A 13892-nucleotide genomic window follows, 5' to 3' on the forward strand; every position below is an offset into this window, starting at 1 on the left:
GAGGAATTATTTTCATGAATATTTAGTGATTTTGCCTTTATAGTTTCTTTAAACTTCTATTACACTTTACTATTAAACACGACAGTGTTAAGAGGCACCCACTGAGTCTTCTGGTTTCCAAACAGTCTTCCCTTACCGCATTGTGTAGGAGTAACTGAATTTCCCCTTGGTGATCTAGAGCCTCTTATCTGCCTGTTGGTTCAGTGATATTGTTGCCCTAAAATAGCCAGGTAGCATTCTCAGATTCCACTTGGTTAGAACCATTGTGTGTCCCCCGATAGAAGCTCCCCCTCCCCCCTCCCCTACCCCCCCCCCCCCCCCAGGAATTAAGACCTCATAACCACAGTTGCTTAGGCTGGAGGAAAAAATCCTAGAAGGAGCTATTAAATTTACTATTAATAACAAGTACTGCCACTTTCACCCTTTATTCCCAGACCCATGTACTCTGCCTAAGGGAGAAAGGACACCATACTTCCATTGCTATTCAAAGAAGGTGCTTTATCCTGTAGGACAGCAGGGATATATAGTAACACCCTGAAATCTATGCTGAACCTGTTGTCAACTTCTCTCACTGTGAAATGAAATCTTTGATCAGTAGCAAGATTATATGAACACCACAAGAGTGAATATGGCATTTGGCAGAAACTCTAGGGGCAGGGAAATTAAAACAAATTTCCAAATTAGGTGTTTATTCCAGGAAGGATACATCTCTGCCCCTTCATTACGAGAAAAATTCAGTGTAATCAACTTGATATCATGCTGTACAGCACTGATCCTGCTGTGGGCAGCCTGGGGGCTCAGCAGTGGCAATAGCCAGATCAGTCTTGGTAAGGGCAAGTCCAATTTGTTGAACCCATGCATTGCCTTTTTCACTGTTGCCATGGCCACTTTGTTCATTAGCCCATTGAGCAAGCTGTGGGGTTGGGAAAGAAACTAACTATGTTCATAGAACAGGTCACCCTGTTACCCTAATTATTAAGGGCCTCCACTGCTATGGGTGCACATTGGTGACCATATTTATGGGATGGATATATTCATACTCTGTGCCCTTTCCATGTAATCCAGCCACATTCCTTCTCTCCAGACCTGTTTGTTACCAATCTTCCAGTGTGGTTCATTCACAGCCCCTAACCAACCAGCCAAACCTCAAGGCACTATTATGAATCATTGTAGAAAGAGACTTATGGCATGTCTCCTTCTTTATGAAGTAGGTAGCCAGATAGATTGCCAAAAGTTCTACCCACTTGGAGAATTCCCCTAATCCCTCCTGAGTGGAGCTGTAAAGCTGGAACACTCAATTCTAGCTGTTGCCAGCCAGTTGTGCTACCCCATCAAATTCACCAGGTCAATGTGTTTTCTTCATCTACTTGTCAGAGGGAATTCTCCATTAGGCATGCAAGAAGCTTGAAGGAGAGGTGGCAAAGTCTTAGAAGTAGATGCCCTGGGTGTCTGAGTCACTTGTTCATAAATCTTAATGTGTGTCGTCTTGAATCCCAAGAGCCTGATGTCACATTTACCATTTCTACTTGATGATACAGTACTGTTGTGTACCTGTAAAACCATGGCTTGTAGATCAGATAATATCGAGTGTACATTTGACAGCTCAGGTCACCAGTTCATTTGATTTTCAAGAATTAGACAGCTGGTGTTTACCTAGCACTGTTTCTCAAAAGAAGAACAGTCATCAACAGATGAGAGCCACAAAACCCTAAGGGTCTGCTTGTGATTCTTCTTTTGAGGTTTGCCAGAGGCTTCCCGCGATATTTAATATTGGGAACTAGTAACAAAAGTGTTAAATGGTAAACAACAAAAAGCAAACAGAAGAAAGTGAACAAGAAGCTTCTATCCCTGGGTCTGGAAAGACAGAGAAAAAATGATTTTATCAGAGGCCAAAAGCTGGGGAGAAAGGGAAACCACAATGTGGCTTCCTGGTGGAAGCTGGACCATGGAATGATGGTTTTGGTATATCTGAAACCACTGGAGATGCTACCAAAAGCCTGAAAATGGGGGTAGAAGGGAAATACGAGAAATACCCAGGCTTCCTGCTCCTTCCACTGTTGATTTACTTGGTTTCCTAACAGTATCTCCTATTGGTTGAACCTAACTAGAGCCAGTTGACACAGAAGCCTGTGTAGTTTGCAGCACAATAGGGGAAGGTCAGAGAAAGGTGATGGCAAATGATGGGCACATTTCTTCACTGCTGTTTTCCAAAACCCACCATGTGTCTGGCACATAGTGGACCAGTGAATTTTTACTGAGTGAGTAAGAATCTACTCATTCTGATCAGGCTCTACTCTGGACCCAAAATGGCAGCAGCAGGTAAATAGTAGGATCTTGCCTTGGGCAAATTTTATCTTACCATTACAGACTAGAGGCAATAAAGGACATTTGGGATAAGTTCTATTTTATATTTTTAAGCTCTTTACCTACTAAGTGACGAAGCTGGGGTTCCTGTATGTGGGAGAGATTCTTAGCAAAAATATACATGTCAAGAGAGAATAACAATAGCTACCAACTAAAACTCTGTGTCCTGAATGCACTTAAAGTCAGTCATTCTTTGTTCTGGACTCAGGCACATTCCAAAGATACTATTTCAGTCCTAAATATGTCAGGAGTCCACTTGCCATTGGACTGTTATTACCATTATTATGTGAAAGACTTGCAAGGCTGATTTTAGAAAAGTTTTTCCTCAATATACAAAATAGTCCTATGTGTCTAAAGATAAAGCATGCAGTCTTGGAGAAAGGATAACTAAAGTAGAAATATTAGTATAGCTTTAATAACATTAATACAGATTTTAAGAACAAACCACTTGTATCAAATAAGTAATTACTTTTTAAATGAGGGAGGCTATAAACATGGCCCTGGGATGCTACCTTTATCAAAAATATTTTTAGTACTAATTTTAGAATAGATTAGAAGCAACACATGCTACAGCAGAGGCTTCTGGATGCCTCCCCAAATCAGTTCTCCCTTCTTTCATAAAAAGAGAATCTTTACCTTGGCATGACTTTCTTGTAGCTTGGTGTGGTCATATGACTAAGTTCTGGCCAATGGGATATCAGGGGAAGGATCATGTGGGAAGTTTCCTTGAGGGACAGCTGGTACATACCCTTGACTTCCACCTTCTTATTCATCCCTTCCTTCTGCAGCCTGGAATGAAGAAAGTGTCTGACACCACAAAAATGCGAGCTCAGGGGAGAGGACATGACTCAAGCAGGTAAGCACCCACCTCCCACATGGGAGGTTCCTGGTTAGGTTCCCAGTGCCTCCTAAAGAAGACAGCCAAACAACAAGCAGACAACAAGCAGTCAAAAATATGCAGGTTCATATTTAGAGCTAACAGAGTCTGGATTTCTGATGACTTGGAAACAAAGCTGCCATAAAGATGGACCATTATTGCCAGACTTAATTTACCCCTAAAGAAAATACATTTCTATGTAGTGTCAATCCAAGGTAATGTTGCACCTGTATGTGACTTTCAGCCAAATAAGCCATTCCACAGAACACAGGTAGAGAGAATAGCATTCTAGAATTGCTAAGCCCTCCTTGGGGCTGTGGATCAGGCCAAGGCAATGGATGTGGATGATAGACTCAGAGTAAGGGTTCAAGGCAAGCTGAGGTCAGAGCTCCTGTCCTTATTAAGTAGATGGTGAAATCATTACTAGAAGAAGCTAGGGGGTAGGAGTGAAGGAGTGGGCAAGAATATGTTTTATCACTATGGAAAAAAGATACTAGATAGAGAATGAACATGAACTTGGTCCCTGAATTAAATCAAGACCATTCCCTTTCAGAGAAATTACATGTTATGTCCTAAATATCTGAGCTACAGCTTTTACTATTACCAGCCTAACAGCTAAGATAAAAACAACTGAGCTGTAAAATAATCATTCATTTATGTTTCTTAATTCTGGGAAATCAAGCCAAGGTCTTGCTAATAAGCCGCCTTCTTTGGAAGAAGTCAAGAAGTTAGGGGAGGATGATCTCCCCCATATCCTTTTGTTTATTGACAGTAGACAGTTTAGTCCCTGGAGTGATAAGTACTCTCTGAATATATTGAGGAAGAGAAAAGAACTTGTAAATGATCTCACTTAAGATCCTGAATTGACTTTATAATTTTACAATGTGTGAGTCACATCAACCACAGAGATACCCACCCAACTTCCAATTGAGTGAGCCAGATCTTCTCCACTGGTTTCATAACCAAGGTTCTCAAATTTTAGGAGATCCAGCATTTTCAAATTGTTTTCCACAGAACATTGGTGTCCCCGAGGATGTCGAGAAACATCCATTGACAAAAATAAACTCAGGAATGGAGCTGGGCTAAAAACACAAAAGTAGGACATTTTGAAACTAGTTTCAGATGTATTTTTAAATGCCATACATCTTCTTGCCACCCATAGCATGTAACTCCTCGCCTATAACACTCATTCCATTGGGGGCCAAAGGGAAGGAAGAAACTACTTAGAATAAACTGAGCTCTTATAGAGAGTTAGCCGTTGTCAATAGTGAAAGGAATTTCTAAATTAACAAACTAACACTTTTAAAAAAACACTATTAATCAAATTAAATGCAATGTATCAGATCTGAATGTAGAGTTTTGCAGTAAGAAAAAGGTAAGAAACTCAAGACATAATAAAGAGAAGTTCAAGTTGCCAAAGACAATGTGGAAAGGTTCTGGGATAGGAAGATGCAGAATTTTGATGAGAGAAGTCTAAGTATATGAGCAGATATGTGTGATATGGTTGCTTGGCTAGAACAAAATCCCAGAGGAGGCTGTGTCAATGACAACCTGATAAGTTGGGAGACTCCAAAATAATGGGACTTATTCCTCACTTTCTCAGACACAGACTGGAAAAATTTAAGTCTTTGTGTAGAAAGACCTATATTCAGCTAGTGAGTGGAGCAATATGGCACCTAGAGAACAGGTTAGATCTCGTGAGAGAGATGGTGAGAGAGGTAAGCTCAAGGCCACATCCAAGTAGTGCAAGAGATGCAGAAGGACCCATATGCCCCAGCAAGGGAAAGAATAGATGCCAAGAGGGCTAGCGGGTCAGCAGAGGCTTTAGTCAAGACAAATAGTGCAGTGTGTGCTGGGACATCGAAACCAGAGACAAATGGCCAGTAGTGAGACCCAGCACACCACACCCAAAAGGGCCAGATGAGGTGTTTCATTCCCCACTGGACATGACTTGAACTGAACTAGACCAGAACCACCCCCTCTACAACAGAGACCAATGCAGAGTCAGAGGGCACCATATGGACCCAAAGCTTCCTTGCTTCCTACCATCTCATGGGCCTATAAGGTAGGACAGGGGAAGAAATGTAGAAGACTGGGTATTTCTCCAAAAAGAGTGAGTCACATCCAAAATAGCCTCTCTAAATTGGAATAAATGGACACACCACTAATAAGCAAGATCTTTGTTATATTCCTTTCTTACCACCCCTTGCCCAATTATCCATTTTAAGTAATGGCCCATGACAAAGTTTAGTTCTGTAATAGAAAATAACTAAGCAATATTTTTTTACACTAGCAGAACTTGGAATTTAATTTTCAATCCATTATATTAGTAATTCTAGTATACCAAAGAATCTAGAAAAAAAAGTTTTAGGAAACTAATATGATGCTAGAAGACAATTTCCATCAGCAGAGGCAGAAGGTCATAAGGAGACAAAGGAGCCATGAAAATGCAAAAGGGTAACCTGGTAAGAAAATAAAACATGCAACAGTAGATTCCAAAAGCACACAGAGAATAGTAAAAAGAGATTAAATGCTGTGGAAATTTGAATCTGGGTTTGGAGGACAAAGTTGAGAAACTCTCCTGAAACATAGATAAAGTCATAATTGCTAGAACTGATAACCTTGAGATGAAGAAAGGGAGAACAAATTCATTATCTAAGAAGTAAGAACAACCCCTGTAGTAATCAGAAGAATTGGAATAGAGACAGCAAGAATTAAGTTTAACTGACGGAAATGTTCCTAATTTATAAAGGATCTTTGTCAATTATATACCCTGAGAGAGCTAATTATGTACCAGGCAAAAGTTGTGTAAACAGAACCACATCTATCACATCCTTGCCAATTTTTAGAAATATAAAGAAAGGAAAACATCTGATGAGCATCCCAGGTAGATAATTTAGGCTACTCCTCAAGGCTCCCCAAAAGTGATAAGTCTCAAAAATTTATTTTCTAGCAGAAAAGGCTAACTAACAAGAAAGTAAATATATTGACGTTAGTGGAAACAACTGGGATCTAAGAATTTTATATGTAGTCCTCTTTTTCCTTTTACATGTGAAAACAATAAAAGAAGTGACTCTCCATATATAGTAATGCTCAGAAAGCATTCATATATATATATATATATATATACACCTTCCTTGAAAAAATTATTTAAAGATACATACCAACCAAATATGACCATAAATTATGGCCCCCAAATGGAGCACACATAGAAAAGATTTCTGGGACGTGGGAATTCATGAGATTTAGGGAGGTGAGAGGATTCTGCACAGCTTCCTTCTATACAGCTTCCAAAAGCAATTCCTCTTCTGTGTCTGTTCCTTTTCTCTACCAGGACATGTTCTTTTTCACATCTTTTATCCTACTTTCAAAAGGCATCTCTTGTAAATTCTTGTGACCCCTTAAAAAATAATTTTTTCCTTTTCCTATACTTGGTAAAAATAGATCCATTCGAGGTTGAGAAACTGTGCTGAAAGCATTACTATTCCAAAAACCCATTTGTTTTTCTATCAAAACTGGGCTGTTTGTTGGACATCTGCTTCCCACATGGAAGGTTCCGGGTCCAGTCCCTGATTCCTCCTAAAAACAAAAAACAAACAAACGAGAAAACAGCTCAGGGAGCCAATGTGACTCAAGTGATTGAGCACCAGTTTCCCACATATGAGGTCTCAGTTTCATTCCCTGGCCCCAGTACCTGAAAGCTGAACTGTTGATAGAAGCAAGTGTCTATGTTCATGGGCAAGCAATTTGACTGCCTCTAAAACTCTTGTTGAATAACCCTTGTTGAAAAAGCAGTGATGATTTTTAATTAGAAAGGCGTGATAGGGGCAGACCTAGATCCTGCTGCCTTTCTCTGGGGTCCACAAATACACCCTGTGCTCGGGGCCAGGTGAGTGTCAGCCTGGCAGGGTAAAACAATCCCCTCCTAGATCAGGAGATGCCGGTACCTTCCTTCCCCTCTCGTCCAGAGCACGTGGAAACATGCACTGGAGACAGCCTGACTCTGGAGGGCGTGGTTCACGACTTCTTGCTCACACCCTGGTGGTCTCTCTGTCCCTGGCAGGGAGGGAGCAGGGTTCCTCCAACGCGGCAGCACAAGGACACAAGAGGGGGACTGTGCCTAGAACCAGTCCCTACAAGGACCCCGATGGAGACCTGCTGGCTCTGGGGAACCGACGCCCACTAGTGAAGTGACCTGGCTCGGTGTCTTCTCTGTGGGAGTAAACGTCTTTCCAGCAGAGCCTGAGTCGAGCTTGTGCTAGGGACCCTGACCCCTATTTTAAAGGTGGTTGGCATCTCTTTAAGTGTCTTTCCTGCTGGCCGAACAGAAAGCTAATATACATACCCAGGAAGAAAATACCTGTCACCCAAGTCCTTTCCAAATAACTTACTCCTTTAGATGTTTCTGTGTTAACTATCCTTAAAAATCAGAGTATGTAATAAGATCTTGATATTCTAAAAGTACAATAAAAGAAAATGCTGAGGATATTATTTCTGGATCATAGATTTATTATTTTTTTCATAACTCCTTACAGTTTTCAGTGTTTTTCAACTTCTTTATGTTGAGTATGTTAACTTATGACCAATGAAAAACATATCATTTCTGTTCATGTATTTCATATATGTGTATATACACATTCATGTACATACCACATCTTCACAATGGGGAGGGTGGAGACAGTAAAAATTGTAAAGGGATGGGAATGAAATATACAAAAATGGGAATGATTATTTAACTGTCGTTAGCTTTGTGTGATGAGACTGAGAATTGCTTATACCTATTTTGTTGTATTTTCTAGATATTTCACAATGAATCTATATTTTATATAGAAAAGTAAACCTGATTTTTATTCAGTAAAAATAAAATCAACCGACGCTATATTTAGAAAAACACTTCTTAAATAAACTTGAACATGAAGAAATTTTTATGACTGTTGTGGTGATCAATTTGAAAGATTAGCAGAAGTGGGGATGATGTGACATTTAACTGATATTTCAAGGAATGATGGACAAATAACACTTTTTAAAAAAAAAAGAAAATAGTAACTAGCAATAAAACATGGTGTTTCTAGTGTGATTCATAAGTGAGGTGTCAAATTCTTCTGCGGAAAGTTTAGACATTACCAAAACCCAATAAGGCACATACGGTACTTCAAAATCACAAGTGAAAAATAATCTCAATTCATTTGTTTCTCACTGCTCCAAAGTTTATCTCAAAAAGCCTATTGTGAAAAAATTCTGACTCATGTAAACTATTCTCTACAGTGAACTGGCCAAATAAGAGTGTTTAATGTATGTTGAATACCTAGCATGAGCTGGACACTTCACACACATCATCTTGAATCTTTATAACAGTTGCAAGGAACATATTTTTAGCCCCACTTTACTAATAGGGGCACCAAAGCTCAAAGAGATAAAGTATTTTCCCTGACATCACTTAGTTGATACATGGTGGAGTTTGGATCCAAACTTATGTCTGTCTGACTCTAAAATCTGTGTGCTTTCCACCTTTCTGTCTCAACCCAACATTTGGACTCTTTGCTCTAACAATTCACAAGTTCACAGTATGCTTTTGTGAAGTTTTTGACTCAAGCATTATCACCCAACAAGACGCCTCAGCTAATTTCCACAATGTGGCTTCAAAAAAAGTCTGTTGTTATTTCCAAAAAAAATCCAACCACAGAGAATGAAGACTTGCTAGCAGTAACACTTTACAGAAGGAAGTACCCTGACAATAAGGACATTTCCAGAAATTTCTGGAAACTGAAAGATTGAAGTATTACTTGTTAGGAACTGCCATCACTTGGAGGCAAAATTTCTTGAGTAACTATTTAAATTATTAATCTCACTATTTTTAAAGCTAACAGCAAGGTAAAAAGGATGAATTATACGTTTGCTTTTTATCCCTTTGCCTTCTGTTCCAGGGATGGCTATTCCCCCAAACTTTAATTATAATTGTGACTTATGTAGTGTAGTTGGATTTGGTATTTAAGGGTGAGACTACACTAAGTAGGTTTGGATAGATTATTCAAAATAATATCCCGAAGGAGTGGGCTCCAAGAGGGCAAGGTTGGATTTTGCTTATCTCTACAGCCCCGTTGTGTTAAGCACAGTAACTGACACAAATTAACAAATTATGTATTCAAGAATCATAGAACAGGAAGTTAGAGAAGTAAGTTTCAGATCCAGGGCAACCCTGAGGAGTTTGTCCTATGAGAGCTTGCCCTTTGGAGTCTTGTTTTGGGCTATAAAGGCTACTCCTTATGTGCTAGTTTATATATACACACATGAGGAGATGCAGGTTTACAGAAAAATCATGCAGTAAATACAGAGTCACCATATTACCCTCTCCCCATCATTAGCACCTAGCACTAGTGTGGTATTTTTTGTTACAATTGATAAAAGAGCATTATTATAACTGTACTACTAACTATAGCTCTTGCTTCTTTACATTAGGGTTTCCTGTTTGTGCTATACAGTCCTATGTTGTTTTTAAAAATTTTATTCTGGCAATATATATAAAACCCCTAATTTCCCCATTTAGCCACATTCAAATATATAATTGAGGGGTGTTAATTATGTTCACAACGTTGTGCTGTCATCATTACCATGAATTACCCAAACTTTTCCATCACCCCAAACAGAAATTCTGTACCATTTAAGTATTAATTCCCCCTCTTCACCCTGATCCAGCCCTGGAAATCTGTATTCTAGTTTCCAACTCTATGAATTTGTTTATTCTAATTATTTCACATCAGTGAGGTCATATAGGCTTTCACTCCTGATACTGCCACTAATGCGGATAAATAGGAAACCCCTTCACTTCCATGGTTTTTGATTCCTGATGTCTGCACAGGGGAACAGGAGGAGAAAGAAAAAGTAGGGAGGAGAGGAAGGATTAGAGATCCATTCTGACTGCATTGCCATGATTTGGACACACCCAGGGGTTGGCAAACTCTGGCCCATGGGCCAAATCCAGCCCATCACCTGTTTTTGTACAGCCCCTAAGCTAAGGGTAGTTTTTACATTTCTAAATAGTTGAAAAATTTTCAAAATAAGTCATATTTTGTGACAGGTAAAAATCATGTGAAATTCCATTTTTAGTTGTTGTAAATAAAGTTTATATTAGAGCTCAGCCATACATACTCATTTACATGTTCTCTATGGTTGCTTCTGTGGCAGAGTTGAGTAGTTTGCTATAGAGACCAGATGGCCCACCATGCCTGAAATATTTACTACCTGGCCCTTTACAGAAAAAGTTTTCCAACTCCCGCCATAGACAATCAACCAAGGGATCCCTTGAGAAAACTGAAATACCAATCTAGGATGAGTAGGAACTGTGTAAATTAGGGGACAATCTTCCCAATTGTTTAAGATCTAGAAAAGTTCATTTCCTAAGAAGGGCAGCTTACATGGCTTAGCAGCATCATCATTCCCACCTGCCCAAATCTCCGCTCACCTGTGCCCCTTAAGTAGCCAACATTTCCTAGGGGTCCTTGGAGAAGTAGGAAGCATTTTGATGGGCTGCCTCACATCTTCCCAGCCTCCCACTTGTCACTTTCTATTTTCTCAGTGGTTGTCAGAGGAATGCTGAATCCTGCTGTCATTTTTCAGAGCCCCGGATCAGTTTCTGAAAGTCTTGGCACCACGCAGCATTCCAAGCTCCTATCTCAGCTCTGCAGCTGCCGCTCATGGTTCAGTCAGGATACACTTCCCACAGTGCAATTGTCCTTGAATCACACACTCACACACTCACACACACGCTCACCTTCAAATGGACAGAGGAAGAAAAACCTTTCAGCTTCTTGCCACTAATAGAAAATCCCTTTCTTAAACAGAGCTGCTCTTGTCAGTTGTAAAAATGGAGCTATCCCTCCTTCTGTAGAGTGACTTTTTTTCCTGCTTGGCCTTCTCTGTCCCATTAGGGGTGTGTGTGTGTGTGTGTGTGTGTGCACGCGCACATGCATGTATGAAAGGGAGGGGAAGAGGGAGTCAAAAAGAGGGTGTTAAAGAGAGAACACCGCAGAGTAACTAAACAAAAGGCATAATATCAGAACTATAAAGTTAAGAGATGGGATTCCCAAGTCAATCATCATTAAGCTGAGGAGAGAAGAGTAGATGGTCCTCTTGAACAATTTATTCACCATTTAAGACACTTTTATGACTGAAAAAACAAAACAAAACAAAACCCAAGTTGGAAAAGAAGTATAACAAGAGAAAATAGCAAAATGTTAACAATGGTTATTTTTGGGTGAGAGAAGGAGGGGCAGGTTTGGGGTGATTTGTTCTTTTTATTTCAACCTATTCTGCATCCCCTATTTACTCTTTCTGGTGTTAAATTGAAGAGAAATGGGGTGAGCACAGAGGAGAATCACTGACAGAGAAAATTAAAATGAGAGCTCATGTCTCCAGAGGTGCATGGATTACCTTCCATTTTAATTTGAGGGGGGATTGGAAAACATCACTTCATAGAAATGGTTTTATTTACAATATTCCCCTTTTCAGGGAATTCAGTTGTACACAAGTGAATCTTCCCTACCTCCTCAAGGATTCTTAGACCATTTCTGGATCATTTTCTGAATATCAATTCTTTTTCTGTAGGAAACAAGGCTAAATCCCAATTGACCCTAAAAATCAGCGGCTGAGGAATTCGTTTTTCAAATGTTAAGTATCCTATAATCTTTCTCTGATCAAAGCAGAAAGCAAATATAAATTTTTGATTAACTGAATGATCAATATTTTACACAAAGAAAAATATATAGACTTAGGGGCAATTAAATAAATACATAAACCTCCACTCCTTCATTAGATCACATTAAAATAATAGTGAGAGGATGAGCAATTATGTAAAATACTAAAAATATATATAGATTACAACGATTAACTCCAGAAAAAGCAAATATTATGCAACAGAGAAAAATTCATCATAGTATACATACACGGCTCTGCTATGAATAGCATTTATGTGGTCATCAAAATGTAAATGCTAAATATTGATCTAACCAAAATGATACAGTTGTATTAGGAGGACAGGCTGGAGGGCAGGGTGGGAAACGGGCCTGTATGCAGAACAGTGGTGAAAGACAAACTTCAGTAACTCTTAAATCCCCCAAAATGAAACAGTGGCAGGAAAAGCATATTATTTAGAGATATGAAATGAAAGCAAATACTAAAAGAAGCAGCTACAAGAGTTGAAAGTTATTGCTTCTGAAGAGCAGAATATGGGGCCACTGGAGAGAGGAGAGGGCTGGGTTTCATAATAAGCCTTACAGAATTACTTGACTGTAAAAATATGCATGTTAAAAGTTAATTAAACTTAAAAGAGGAGGAGGTCTTTCCAATATCCCCTGGTGCTCACACCCCTCTTTCCTACATTCCATCATTCCATCCCATCACTGCCTCTGAATTCTGATCACATATTTCTCATTTTAAAAAATCACATATAAAAATTGAGGCAGAGTCTAAGAGACAGATAAGGTAGATACAACCCCAGGTTTGGTTCTTTTGAGGGATAAAGAGACCCACGGGTTCTATCGTCATGGCAGAAGGAGTTCACTGCCATGACAGATGGCCCTTCTTTGGAGCTGGTGTTTCTGCGTGATGGAATTGGACTCAGAGGGGATCTCTTTTCACAAGACTTGCATGCTACTTTATTGGAATTGTAGTTGGTGCTGGGTTTAAGATATATGTAGGGGATTTGAATCTCTGGACTGATAATATGACACCCAGGTCCAGAGCCTCAGCAGACTTCAGCTCCTACACTTTGATTTATTGGACTTACTCCACTCAGCTAACATGGAGTTGAAGAAGGTCAACCACCACAACATGGAGCCTAGAGTGTCTACAACTGGAACCGGGAGGAGTGCATCCAGTACCCATGTGGAATCTAAGCCCTCACTTGACATAGGTGTGCAATGGACACAACCAATCCAATGTCCACAGAGAAAATGTGGAATGGGTGTGGAGACGGTGGCCATGGTGGCTGCTGGGTGTGGGGAACGGGAGGAAGAGATGAGATGTGGAGGCGTTTTCGGGACGTGGAGTTGTCCTGGATGGTGCTTCACGGACAGTTACGGGACATTGTGGATCCCCCCAGGGCCCACTGGATGGAACGTGAGAGAGTCTGGGCTGTGATGTGGACCATTGACTATGGGGTGCAGTGATGCTCAGAGATGAACTTACCAGGTGCAATGGATGTGTCATGATGAGGGGAGAGAGTGTTGCTGTGGGGGGAGTGGGGGGCGGGGGCGGTGGGGTTGAATGGGACCTCATATTTTTTTTAATGTAATTTAAAAAATAATAATAAATAAATAATTAAAAAATTAAAAAATTAAAAAAAAAAAAAAAGAAACCCTAGACAGTCCTTAAGTACTCTGCTTGGCCATTTTAAAGAGCAAAATCACCAACAAAAAGCACAAAAGTGCAAATGGCACAGCACTAAGTAGATGCAAATGTGCCACTTATTTAAAGTAGGAGAGATGAAACAAGAAGGCAGAGGATCGCCTTGTTTGACCTCAACTGAGAACTTGCACAAGTGACTCAATTTTCCACTGTCTGTGTATGTCTGTGAATGAACCCAAAAAGTCCTGTCAGTATTGATTTTGAGGTTACATATAAGTTTTAATGTGTAGGCAAAATTGCAAATACAGGC

At 39.9% G+C, this 13892-nt stretch overlaps 1 long non-coding RNA gene across 2 annotated transcripts in view; it reads left to right on the forward strand.

Annotated features, from left to right (window-relative positions):
* Positions 1–13892, forward strand: part of LOC131276113 (uncharacterized) — a 30207-nt gene that overhangs the window by 3087 nt on the left and 13228 nt on the right. For both annotated transcript variants that reach the window (XR_009183607.2, XR_009183608.2), the window contains exon 2: positions 3153–3220. This is a non-coding gene — a long non-coding RNA (uncharacterized lncRNA). The remainder of the gene's footprint in view (positions 1–3152; positions 3221–13892) is intronic.

The sequence above is a fragment of the Dasypus novemcinctus genome, chromosome 3 (genome assembly GCF_030445035.2).
Source record: "Dasypus novemcinctus isolate mDasNov1 chromosome 3, mDasNov1.1.hap2, whole genome shotgun sequence".
NCBI classification, from domain to species: domain Eukaryota; kingdom Metazoa; phylum Chordata; class Mammalia; order Cingulata; family Dasypodidae; genus Dasypus; species Dasypus novemcinctus.